We start from the raw sequence: 11,800 nt of genomic DNA, 5'->3' as shown, positions 1-11,800 counted from the left end.
GGGAGGTAAAACAACAAAAGGCAGGAAGCAGGGGCCATTTGTGAATGGGCAGAGGAGGCATTGAAAGGATGAGCTAGAAGCAGGGGGAATAAGAAGGAACAGGAAAATGGTATGTCTTATTTTCTCCAGCTTTGTAATTTACTGTATTCAACCTTTGAAACGCGCTATTAAGTATCTGTTTTCTTCCTTTATTAAAGGACTAATTTCCCCCTCTTACTCAACTTCTCTGCTTTAGTCTAAAGAAAAAATTGATTGCAATAAAATACAACGATCATTTCCATGACAATATCAAGAGTTTCGAAATCAAGCTCACAACTTCTGAGCGCAATTATGTCACAGCTCCTGGAAAATTGGCCTCACAGAACAGATTGTGCTAAATCCTAAGCTTGTTCCTAATCAGGGCACAGCATACAGAGCGCCTTTGTCAGCCGAGGGGTGATTGTGATGAGCTCCACTGAGGCTTGGACCATCTTCTCTCAGACATCTTGGCAGTCCTGAATACCAGGAATTTACAGATTTTTGTAGCACAATTTAGTATCTGGTTTAGGTTCAAAAGCAAATGGTTTGACCATGACTAATCTTGCTTATTTTAGAACCATTGTCTGGAGAGACTCTGAGATACCTTCTCTTGTGGAAATTGTCACCTAGTTCATATACATGAACACACCAGACACATACATACGTGTACACACACACTTTAAAATACTCTCGTGTTTTTCAGTACCTATGAAGTTAGAATTTGTGCAGTTGTGTATAGGACATCTCCTGGCTAGAGACACTTGTCTTATGTCTTAGTATGTGGGCTGCCTGAAAGAAGGCTTTTTTTTTTTGACTCAATTCAATGCCAAGTTCTGAGTCATGCTGTGGTCTGTTGGTTAGAGCAGTAGTGTTGCCAAGGATGCTAAAGCCCAGGATGGTTAGCTTTAGTAAGGTCTCCATAAAGCCCACCTTTCAGCCAGCTAACTGACAGCATAGCCACAGTGATAAGAGCAGCTACTCAATCAGGGGTGTCTCAAATGATAACCTTGCTTAAGATTACAGATAAGGTGAAGGTCAGCTAGTTTGCTGTGCCACCTTCACCAAACAGTTATGAAAAAGACCACAATCACTTTCATTGTCTTCTTTCTATCAAAGGGTACAGAAATGGAAATTGTTCCAGATACTAACCATTGTCCTTCGAGAATGCAGGGCATAGTGTTGTCTAGGTTATAAATAAACTCATCCCACATTTAGGTTTCATTCAGGACATCCCAATTGTGTGTCATTAGTACCTGTAGCTAGCACAGTGCCAAGCACAAGCCAAAAACACTTAATACGAGTGAATCATTATTACCCTTCATCGCTTGCAACAGATTAAACTGTTGAAAAGCTCCAGGACACAATGGAATCAATCAGCCCCAGTAATTTTCATGTGTTTTAAAGTCATGAATAACAATGTACAGAAACAAAAGTGTGACCAGAAGCCCAAGCTTGTAGAATAGACTCAAGAGAGATGTTTCTGAATAAGATAACAGAACCTAGAAGGTAAAGCATCTTTGCCTTCGAGGTCTTTGCCCCCTTTCCTTTGCCCTGGAATGCTCCTGAGGAAGTTTCTAGAAACTTAAGAACTGCAACCCTGATGTTCTGATAGTCAGTCACTTTAAACCTAGCCTAGACCTTGAATCAACAGGTTCCGACAAAGAAAAAGATTCATACGGGAAGGAAGAAGAGGCTGTCATCTGTTCTATTTTGTGGTAATGACACTGAGGTGTCCATGATCATGATGCCTGTTTGCAGGCAGTGTAAGCCCCTCAGAGTGTACTAAGCTGGTGGCAGAGACAGATATCTTCATAGAAATAATGACTAAGGCATTCTTGGCATAGCCCCAGATTGTGGTCTAGACAGTCTTAGAGGGCTCAGAAAGTGCTAATAATCAGGAGAGGTCTGTGGGGCAGGCTCCTGGGAGCTTATTATCCTCTTGAAGAAAGGGTAGGCCATCCCTGAGCTTGAGGGAGACATGGGAAATAATGACCATTCACTCAGAGGGATCTCTGAGGGAAAAGGTGTAGAACAAAGAATCTGTAGAAAGATAAGAAAACTGACTTCTCTACCAATTGGTCAGGGCATTATTAATCTAACAGAGAAGTCATGAAGACAGCATTGACAGTGCAGGGCGGGGGAAGAGATAGACTTTATCAAATGAGGTGCTCTTGGAGACTCAGCATAGAGAAGGTGATTCTCGTAGTCAAGCTCTGGGAAGAGTAATCAAGTGCTAAGCATAAAATGAAGGGCTGAGGCAGGGGAACCAGTTGAGAGATAATTGCTGTAGTTCAGCAGGACATTATGATGCCCTGGAATAGATGTTGCAGTGGAGTGAGCAGAAAGGAAAAGGTGTGGAAGAAACAACAACTTGACTCAGAGAATAGAGTGAGAGAGACAGAAGACCTGGGGTGCTGGCAAGAGAAGCTGGCTCAGCAGGCCAGCAGGTGGTACTGGTGTTCACAGAAAGAGGTCTGGAGGTGAGTTGGGGTTTGACCTGGATGAATGTGTGGGGCTTATGGGATACTAAGTAGAAAGATGCAGAGGATTCTACCTGCAGGTTGATTCCAGGGTCTATCAATCCTGCCACTCTTAGCTTGGTGATTTTGGAAAGATCATTTAATTTCTTTTCGGCAGCAGTTGGCTCTTCTGACAGCTGTGCAGCTGAACTCAGCGAGATAAGACTTATCAAATGGATAGCTCAGGGAGCAATACTCAGTAACTGGCTAGTTTCTGTCTCGTATACTCATTATGTTTGGAAGAATGGAATCATTCAAATTAAGTAAGGAGGAGTAAAAATGAATATATTTAGATCATTTTGAAGGTATTAGTTATGTTGAAAAAAAACAGAAATGACAAGTCTTTAAATTATACAGAGTTGTTTATTGCTGCCAAGAGTTACCCATGGGACTCAGGAGAACTCCAGCCAATCCACACAGTTTACTAACCCAAAGGAAGGAAGAGGTATGAAGAAAAACATGAAGGAAGAAATAGAAAACATCAGTGACTTTATGTTTGGGCTTCAATTCCAGGGGACTCCACGGATGATGAATCAGGGATTTGACTTGTCCTATATCAAAAACAAAAGAAGTCAGCAATTCATTCAGTTGAACACTTTCCCCTTGATACTATTCTATTATCCTGAGCCTCTGTTTCAGTCCTTATCTTACTACTCAAATGGCAATATAGGATAAGGTAAATTGGTCTTAAGAACAGAGCTGTCCCAAATGCCCAACTCTTTACTGGAAGCTAATGATCATGCTATCACCAGTGCTACTAAGAATTCAGGGGATGGAAAAGTATGGAAGAAAGATGAAATGAGGTGATTTATATAGTTAAGATGCAGAAACATTACTATTGTTGTTATTCAACTCCCTTGTATCCAAGTGATGTTGATAAATTATGTCCTTGAAAAAAAAATCATTTCAAACTGACATTCTGGCAAGGCGGGGCTGTGATGGCAGCAGAAGTGTCTTATGGTGGGTTATGTCATTAGGCATTGGGTCACTGCTGCAGAAGAGCAAGCATACCATATAGTACTATGATAGGCTTGGAAAAGAAAGTGGAGAAAGGTGGCCAGCATGGGCAGAAGATAGCAAGAGAGGACTGTGAGAGGCCCCAGTGCCAAAGGGAAACAAGAACAAAGAAATGGTTGCTGAGCAACAATCATTGTTACCAAGTATGTCTTGCTATAGCTGATGCTATAGACCTAGAGACCTATAGCTGGTGGGAAAGATCTGCTGCTGTGTCTACCTGCTTAGGCCTGGGTTAAGGCTCCCTCTACCCCACAATGAATAGCTCCCTATGGACAAGGTATTTGCCTTTTGCATCGCATCCATGAGTACCTTCCATCTTCAGAACGACAAAGCTTTGGCCCATCGCCTTTGTCAACTTGTCTGGATTTAGAATCACCCAGATGACGTGGGTGTGTGGGTGTGTGTGTGTGTGTGTACGTACCTCGAAGGATGAGTCCAGAGATTTAGTGAGGAAGAAAGACCTACCCTGAATGTGGGTGGCACCATGCCATCCTCTGAAGTCCTGCTCTGAGAAAAAGGAGAAAACCTTAAGTACCCACATTAGCTGTCTGCTTCTTGACTTCATTACAACCGCTGCTTTGTGACCCTGGCTCCATTTCTTCCCCACAATGACAGATTTTAGTTTAAACTCTGAGCCCCCCAAAAATCTTCTTTAAGCTGATTTTGTCATATAGTTTGTCACAGAACTGGAAAGGTGACTAATAGACAATTACCGTCTGAGGTACGGTGCATTAACATGTACAGAGAACTTGATACTGGGTCTGTGGTATCCTGTCAGGGCTACAGAATGTGGGACCATGCTGGATTCTGGGGTGTGGGGAGGAGCCTTCTAACCTTCCTAGTTCAGCCTAGCTTACCCTACCAGCTGCAGTGTCACCACAGGCAGCTCCTGTCAGAAGGCTTTGCAGACAAAGGACACTGTGCACCCGGGGACCTGGTTTGCCTCACACAGCTTCCCTTTTCTGGCCACAGCTGGCTGGAGGGTGGGCGGGCTCTGAGTAGTGAGGCTTCCCCGCCCCCACCGCTTTTTACTGCTGAGTCATCCTGCCAACCTCCCCGGGCCCCGGGCTGGAGTTCCCAGTAGGAGGAGCCAGTTCTGGTGCAGAGGAAAGTTAGACTGGGTGCTGCCTTTTTATTTAGCGGGGGATCAAAACTCCTCTGATGAAACAATAGAGGTGGGTTTATGGGGAGGGTGGGCCTTTTGCCAAAGGCTGGCCTGCCAGAGCATGCCGGGGGAGGAGGGGCTGTTGTCACTGGGCCTTTTGCCATGAACTCACATCAGCAGTCCTGAGCGGGAGGAGGCAACAGACCAGGAGGGCCTGGGTGGTGATTTTATAAGGATGGCCCCTGTGGTCTCTCTGCCTTACTTCCCCAGCTCTGCAACGTGATGGAAATAAATTCGGACTTCTGCAAGTTCGATGCAGGCTCCATATTAACAAGCTTTCCAAATGCCCTGCCATTCGATGCTGACCAATTGAGAGCCGGCTTTCTTCCTCCTATTTAACCTGTGTGGACACTGAATCTCACTGAGGTCAACAGAGGACACGTTGCAGGGTTAGAGGGACAGATAGCAACGCAGGGGGTGGTTCTCTGGAGGTTGCAGTGACAGAGCGGGCAGTATTAGGCAAGGAATTTCACAGGCAGTTGAGTGCAAAGTCACAGGGTTTACCCCATCACCTCATTGGTGCTATCCCTATTATTTATTCTTTCAAGTCAAATAGCACCTGCAACACGACCTAAGGTTAGTCAGCTGGGCTAGCTCTATGGTATGAGTGCGCAGAGACTCCAGACATCTTACTTTCCCCTGGCTGTTCTTCTGAACTTCCTCAGACTGACCCTGTTTTGTAATAGAATGACCATCAGTCTCTTTTGCCTTGTTTCATGGTTTGGAACGCCAGTGCGTAGGACAGACATTTCACAAATTCCAGAAAGGCTTGCCTCATTTAAAATACCACTTTTAAGTGTATGACTCCTAGGTTTTCTTCTTTTTTTCCCCTTTCTCTTTCTTTCCTTTCTTTCTTTTCTATCTTTCTGTCTGTGTGTCTGTCTTTCTTTCTTACTTTCTTTCTTTCTCCTTCCTTCTTTCCTTCCCTTCCTTCCTTCCTTCCTTTCTCTCTCTCTCTCTTTCTTTCTTTCTTTCTTTCTTTCTTCCTTCCTTCCTTCCTTTCTTTCTCTCTCTCTCTCTCTTTCTTTCTTTCTTTCTTTCTTTCTTTCTCTCTCCTTCCTTCCCTTCTTCCCTTTCTTTCTTTCTCTCTTTCTTCCTTTCATTCTTTCTCTCTTTCTTCCTTCCTTCCTTTCTTTCTTTCTTTCTTTCTTTCTTTCTTTCTTTCTTTCTTTCTTTCCCTTCCTTCCTTCCTTCCTTTCTTTCTTTCTTTCTTTCTTTCTTTCTTTCTTTCTTTCTTTCTTTCTTTCTTTCTTTCTTTCTTTCTTTCTCTTTCTTTCACTCCATGTGGGTCAGTTACTTATAACTCCCAGGGAAGAACTTTCTCTAAGGCAACCCAGAGCTGAACCAATTTGCTTGCTCAGCTGGTGCCCTGGCTCTACCAGTGTTCCTTGGTGTGGCAATTTCAAGAGTTTCCAAGATGACCTTTTTCCTTCTCCCACTCAGGAAGACTAGCCCCAATCTGTGAAAACCCAGAGTATGTATGTGTGTATGTGTAGGCATATATTTCCTTGCTCACCATCACAATCAAATTACAGAGAAAGCAGGTGTTGACAAAGACCGACACTATACAAAATTAATTTTAAAAAAAAAGTGACCCAGTTTCCTGTGGCATGTCATTTCGGGACTCTGAGCCAGCCCTCCCCCCTACAGAGTGAATCTGAGACTCCAAGGGTGATGTCAGTTCATTCTGCAAGCGACAGGGAGATGGGTTGGCAAGATCCGCAGTGTGCAGCCAGGTCTCCCACTGCCATTTGGGCTCCTGTCAGCGACACCGTCGAGACCATTAATCTTCAACTTACGGCTGAGCCTTCTTGGGGCTTTTGAGTTTTCTTGTTCTGTTTTGTTCGGGGGTGTCATTCAAGATTCCTTCAGAGAAACCTGTGTCGGGGCAGGAAAATGCTACGTGAATTATGTCCTCGTGAAGTCACCATCTGGCCAATATTCATCTTGCTTAACGAAATACCAAGGATATCTTTCAGACCAGCTGCTGCAGGGCCAGAATGCGGCACACTAGTGACCGCAGCCATAAACCAACATGCAATCAAGTGTAATTAATGCACCTGGTGCCATTTCGGAGGCCAACCCCCACCACCCACTCACACCTCTGCTGCCTTTTCTTTTTATCGGATGTGACTTGGCTTTCTGTTTTGTTTTACTTGGTTTCCTTACTTTTCAGGTTGGGGAATCCAGCTTTTTGCTTCTTATCGCCCTGGCATCTAAGCAGTTAGTACTACTAACTGGGGCTGGTGGAAATGGGAGTGGTTGTGTGCCTTCACCACACAAATAATACAACACTGCACTGCATTCTCTGCCCAGAAAGGGCCTATTGTCCTGAACAGCCAGAGTCTCCTCTGCTGACGCCTCTCCCTGACTGTGCAAGGCCAGGCCCAGGAACTGGACGGCATCATGCCTTGCAGCAGATGAAAGACATGAAGGGGCCCCAAGCTTAGAAAAAAGATAAACCTCCAATCAACCTTGACATTTTCATCAGCAGAATTTTCCAGCTCTCTCTTCTTCTGTACACACCCACCTGCCCTGGAAGTTAGATGGGGGGGGGGGGGTATAAACACCTGCCTCTGAAACTGAGATTCTGAGAGCTGTAAATATTTCTTTGGGCATGGTTTAGTTAGTGAGGTGGGCTAGGGGGCAGAAGATGCTGATGGGTCAGAAGTGGTAGTGGTGGTTGCCTGCCCCTGCCCCAGAGCCTCCGAAACCCTGGAGCCATGTAAGACATTGTGAAGAAGAAATAGAAGGCCTTACTTAACTTGAGTTCAGGGACACCAGGGAAAGAGACACCTACTCCTCTGTAGCATCACTGCTACGTACACAAGGGGGCACATGATCCTCTAGTGACCTTGCTGTGGTCACAACAGCCTGAGGCATATGGCTATGTGAGCTTATCCTCTATGTCACCACTTCTACTCAGAAGTAGAACTGGAGGCAGCAATTAAAGGTTTCCAAGGCCCTTGAGTGTCGTTAGGGGCTTGTCACTGCCTTTCTCCAGCTCTACGATGAATGGCTCCCAATTGTCTCCTATCAAATTAAAGCTCCTTATCATAGGCTGTAGCATCCTCTGCTAATTGGTTCCTTCTTACCTAATTCATCTTTTATTCCAAAGCACCTTGTCCCTTCATCCAAGAGCTGGGTCTCCAAAGCCTTCTAATTGCCAGCACTCTTCACATCAATTCTATTCAACAGATGTGCCTTGGATTTCCTGGGCAGAGTTAGGCCCCGATAGATGGGAAAGCAGTTAGGTAAGTGAGTCAGATGTCACAGGCTTTATAACCAAGACATTTTCATATTGATGGAAACAGAAGACCTATGTTTGAGTCTTGGTCTGTCTTTAGAAGCTGAATCCTGAGTTTTTGTTCAGAAAGCTTGGGGCTAATGATGTAGAGTTACTGTAAGAATTCAAGGAGATTTTATTTATGTATGTATGTGTGTATGTATGTAGGTATATGTACACATATGTAACATGTATGCATGTGTGTCTATATTTACTATCTCAACTATCTCTTACCAATTTTCACATTTCACATGCATATTTTACTAATACATCATGTGTGAGTGTGTGTGTGTTTGTGTGTGTGTGTGTCCCATAAAAACATATCACCTCTTTCACTGGGAACACAGGAAGGAATAGCCATTACTGTCTCGAGAAATCTATTAAGCCTTCCTCTAGGAAGGAGAGAGTAGAGTAGAATTTTCCTGCTTCAATGGACACCAGAGAAAAGGACAGGTTAAGTGTGTGGAGCTACATCGTGAACCAAGGAGGCAGAAAACTGACAGGTGGAGCCAGTGAGCTGGCTCAGTGGGTAAAGGCACTTGCTGCCAAGCCTGAGAATTTGAGTTCAATACTGGCCTCGAAGTTGTAGAAAGAGAGAACAAACTCTCGAAAGTTGTCCTGACCTCCATATATTTGCTCCCGAATAAATAACAGAGTCTCCTACGTAGTCCTGGGTGGTCTGAAACTTGGTATGTAGATCAAGCTGGTCTTACATTCACATAGAGCTGTCTGTCTCTGCCTCTCAAGTGCTCAGATTAAAGGCCTGCACTGCCAAATGTCACCTGTCTCCTTGTCTCTGTTCTGCCTGGGTCAGGATTTAAACCTTATGTAGGCTTTCCCTTTCAACAGCCTTTCAGCAGCTCTTGGCCTGTGGAGCAAGTTCTGTACAATTATTTGATGCTCAGTTAGATGCATCATTAGCAGAGGCTCGAGGAATGGGGACAGGAAAGAGCAGCCTTGGAGATGTGAACCCAGCAGCTTAGCACAAGCAGGGACCTGACACCTTTTTTCCAGGTGGCCTCCAATGAGTCATCAGGGCCTTTGATCCTCCTCATATGTCACAGCACAAGGTCCTCCTGTTCCTGAGGAGATTCTGAGAACTAGGGAGGTGGAAACACAAGAACTTGCAGGGAAGGGTGCAGCCAAGAGAGAACCTTTACTTCCCCATCTGGAAGAGCCTGTCCGGTTTATATTGGCTTGTTTGCCTGGAAGGACCTGGAGCCTCTATAGCTGGACACCTTCCTTCTCCTTCCTGAGCAAATAAAACCTAGCTGGGCCCTTGCCACATGCCACACATGTCACCATTCCAGTTCTGTACAGCAATATGAGCCTTGAAAGTTTCTGGGAGGAGAGAGGGTTGGGTGGGAACACTGACACGTGCCAGAATCCCTGACATTGGTAACTGGGATTGAAGTTGAGCTTGCCTACATTCTTTCTTTCTCTCTCTCGGTCTCTGCCTATCTCTGTCCCCTCTGTCTGTCTGTCTGTCTGTCTGTCTGTCTCAGTCTCTCTCTCAGTCTCTGTCTGTCTGTGTCTGTGTCTGTCTCTGTCTCTCTCTCTGTCTCTGTCTCTGTCTCTCTCTCTCCCCCTCCCTCCCTCTGCACTCAGTACATTTATCTCACCCAGATAAGATACTCTTTGCACTCCCAAGCCTGAAGCACGCTGGTGAGAGATGGTAACCAGACATACCAGAGAAGTGAGACCATAGTGGTGACCCTTTGGGTGAGAGGAGAAGACTGCGTGTAGCTCAGCATTGGATGTTTCATATTAAATTGAGATCACCATCAACATGAAATTCAGAGACCCTGGAGATGAGGCCAGGCTGAGCTCAAGGGTATAAGTCATCAGAAAATAGGAATAATGAGTGAATACAAACATGAAAGATATATATGGAGCATCTAGTGTGTGAAACGTGAGGAGAGAGGCAAAGCCAGAGGTCTTGGCTGTAGAATGTGTTCTCTCACTAATGATGCTCATGTGTCTGGGAGGTCATGTGAACTTGGGAGTCTGATTCTAGAGTATTTGGCAGGTCACACTCTTACCAGTTCCAGGTGGCATGAGATGTATTCATCTTCCATCCGGTACCTGCTACCCATGAGCAACTGACCCAGGAAGGAGGCTGGACGTTGTCCTCTATTTCATCCTTCCTCTCCTCCTCCTGATTCACCCCTCTGTGTTCACATCTCAGAAGGGGCTGCAGCAGAGCCTGAATGCTCCCGAATGCTCTCTACTTCAGCTGCTGCTGTGGTGTTGACATCTTTCAATTTATCACAGAGGTACATGTACCACAGTCTGAGACTTCTCTTGAGTTTATAGTCTTTCTCCTCCTCTTCTTCCTCCCTTCCCCTCCCCCCTCTCTATTCCCTCTCTAACTTCATCATACTATCAACATCAATGTCTTCTCTTGCCCATTTCTTATCTTGACTTATTGAACACTTCTTCCCCCCCCCACAAAGGATAGAAAGAGGTCAAAGCATTTGAAAAGGAAAAGATGATTTTAAAAAAGTCAAATTTTGCAAGACATGTAACACTTCATTCATGAAGTTGCCTCTGACTTCTGACCTTGTGAATGTTGACTCTGCGTGTGTGAACCCTCAGCTGACTTCTCTTCATGTTTCCCTCTCTTACCAAAGGAGCTCTATAGATGAGCCCTTGCCTGGGTTGTGTTTGAACTTGTGCACACAGAAGATATGATAGGGCTTTTAGACTGCTTGCCATGTTAAATATGTAGTATAACATAATCTATGGTCATTTGCTTTTCTGTTGCTTTGATAAAAACTCTCCAAAAGCAACTAAAGAAAGAGAAGGTTTATTTCTTGTGTTTGACTTACAGTTCCTCATTAAGGAGAGCAAGGTCAGGAATTCAAGGCATGAACCTGGAGGCAGGAAATGGATCAAAGACAATGGAGGAATGCAGCTCACTGGCTTGCTCCTCAAGACTTACTTGACCTGATTTCTCTGCCTAGGGGGTCATACCATTCCCAGGGCAATCCCACATGAGTCATTAACCAATAAAACACCCCACAGATTTGCCTACAGGCCAATCTGATAGAGACATTCTCATGTCTGAGGTTTTCTTCTCCCAGTTGACTAACTTGTGTAAAGTAAACAAAACAAAGAAACAAAAAACTAAGATTATTTAGTTATTATTTTAAAAAACTAACAAAAATTGGCACAATATTTCACAAAAATGTCATGTCAGAATACAGACATTTTACATCTCACAATATAGGCCTATCAGAAAAGCTAAAAATACACTCTCCCATTTAGACACTTGACCTCATGGGGTCATCACTAATTTTAACCTCTAAGAGTACAAAATACAGAGAATAAGCTTACCTCATAAGTTCGTGATACATAGTAGGTGAAATCACGTTTACAGTACTAGGACCATAGGAAATGCTCAATAACTCTACAATTATCTTGTTTTTACGAGGTAGGGTGGGAAGAGAGGGAAATGACTTCTCTAATGATTAGGGATGTGAAAACAGCCAACTCTGACTGACCTTAGCAGTTGAGGGAAGATAATACTAAACACTTGGTGTGAAAGCTTTCCATCACTGTAGCAAAATACCTGAGGTAATCAATTTAGGAACAACAACAGTTTCTTTTGACTTGCTGCATTTGGGGGAATTTCAGTCAGTGGTCAGTTGGCTCCATTGCTTATGGCAAGGCAGCACACACTAGTGGAGCACATGGAGCGAGGGGACTGCTCACACCCTGGCATCCAGGAAGCAATGAGGGAGAGTGAAAGGGGGCCAGGGTCTCAACATTACTTATGAAGGCATGTCAGCT

The 11,800-nt window shown here is 44.5% G+C and overlaps 1 long non-coding RNA gene across 2 annotated transcripts; it reads right to left on the bottom strand.

The window, feature by feature from the left end:
- Positions 1 to 3,031: 3,031 nt before the first annotated feature.
- On the bottom strand, positions 3,032 to 4,513 carry LOC147005135 (uncharacterized). Of its 2 annotated transcripts, none has more exons than XR_015046830.1 (3): positions 4,412 to 4,513; positions 4,020 to 4,061; positions 3,032 to 3,088 (listed from the first exon to the last, which is right to left on the bottom strand). It is a non-coding gene; the product is annotated as an uncharacterized LOC147005135 (long non-coding RNA). The 2 variants fall into 2 exon arrangements; XR_015046829.1 differs by having other exon boundaries at positions 4,417 to 4,513.
- Positions 4,514 to 11,800: the final 7,287 nt, after the last annotated feature.

Source organism: Mus caroli, unplaced genomic scaffold (genome assembly GCF_978045245.1).
Source record: "Mus caroli unplaced genomic scaffold, Mus_caroli_1 scaffold_4, whole genome shotgun sequence".
In the NCBI taxonomy this organism is placed as follows: domain Eukaryota; kingdom Metazoa; phylum Chordata; class Mammalia; order Rodentia; family Muridae; genus Mus; species Mus caroli.
The sequence above is the reverse complement of the archived record's forward strand: the minus strand, read 5'-3'. Positions and strand labels throughout refer to the sequence as shown.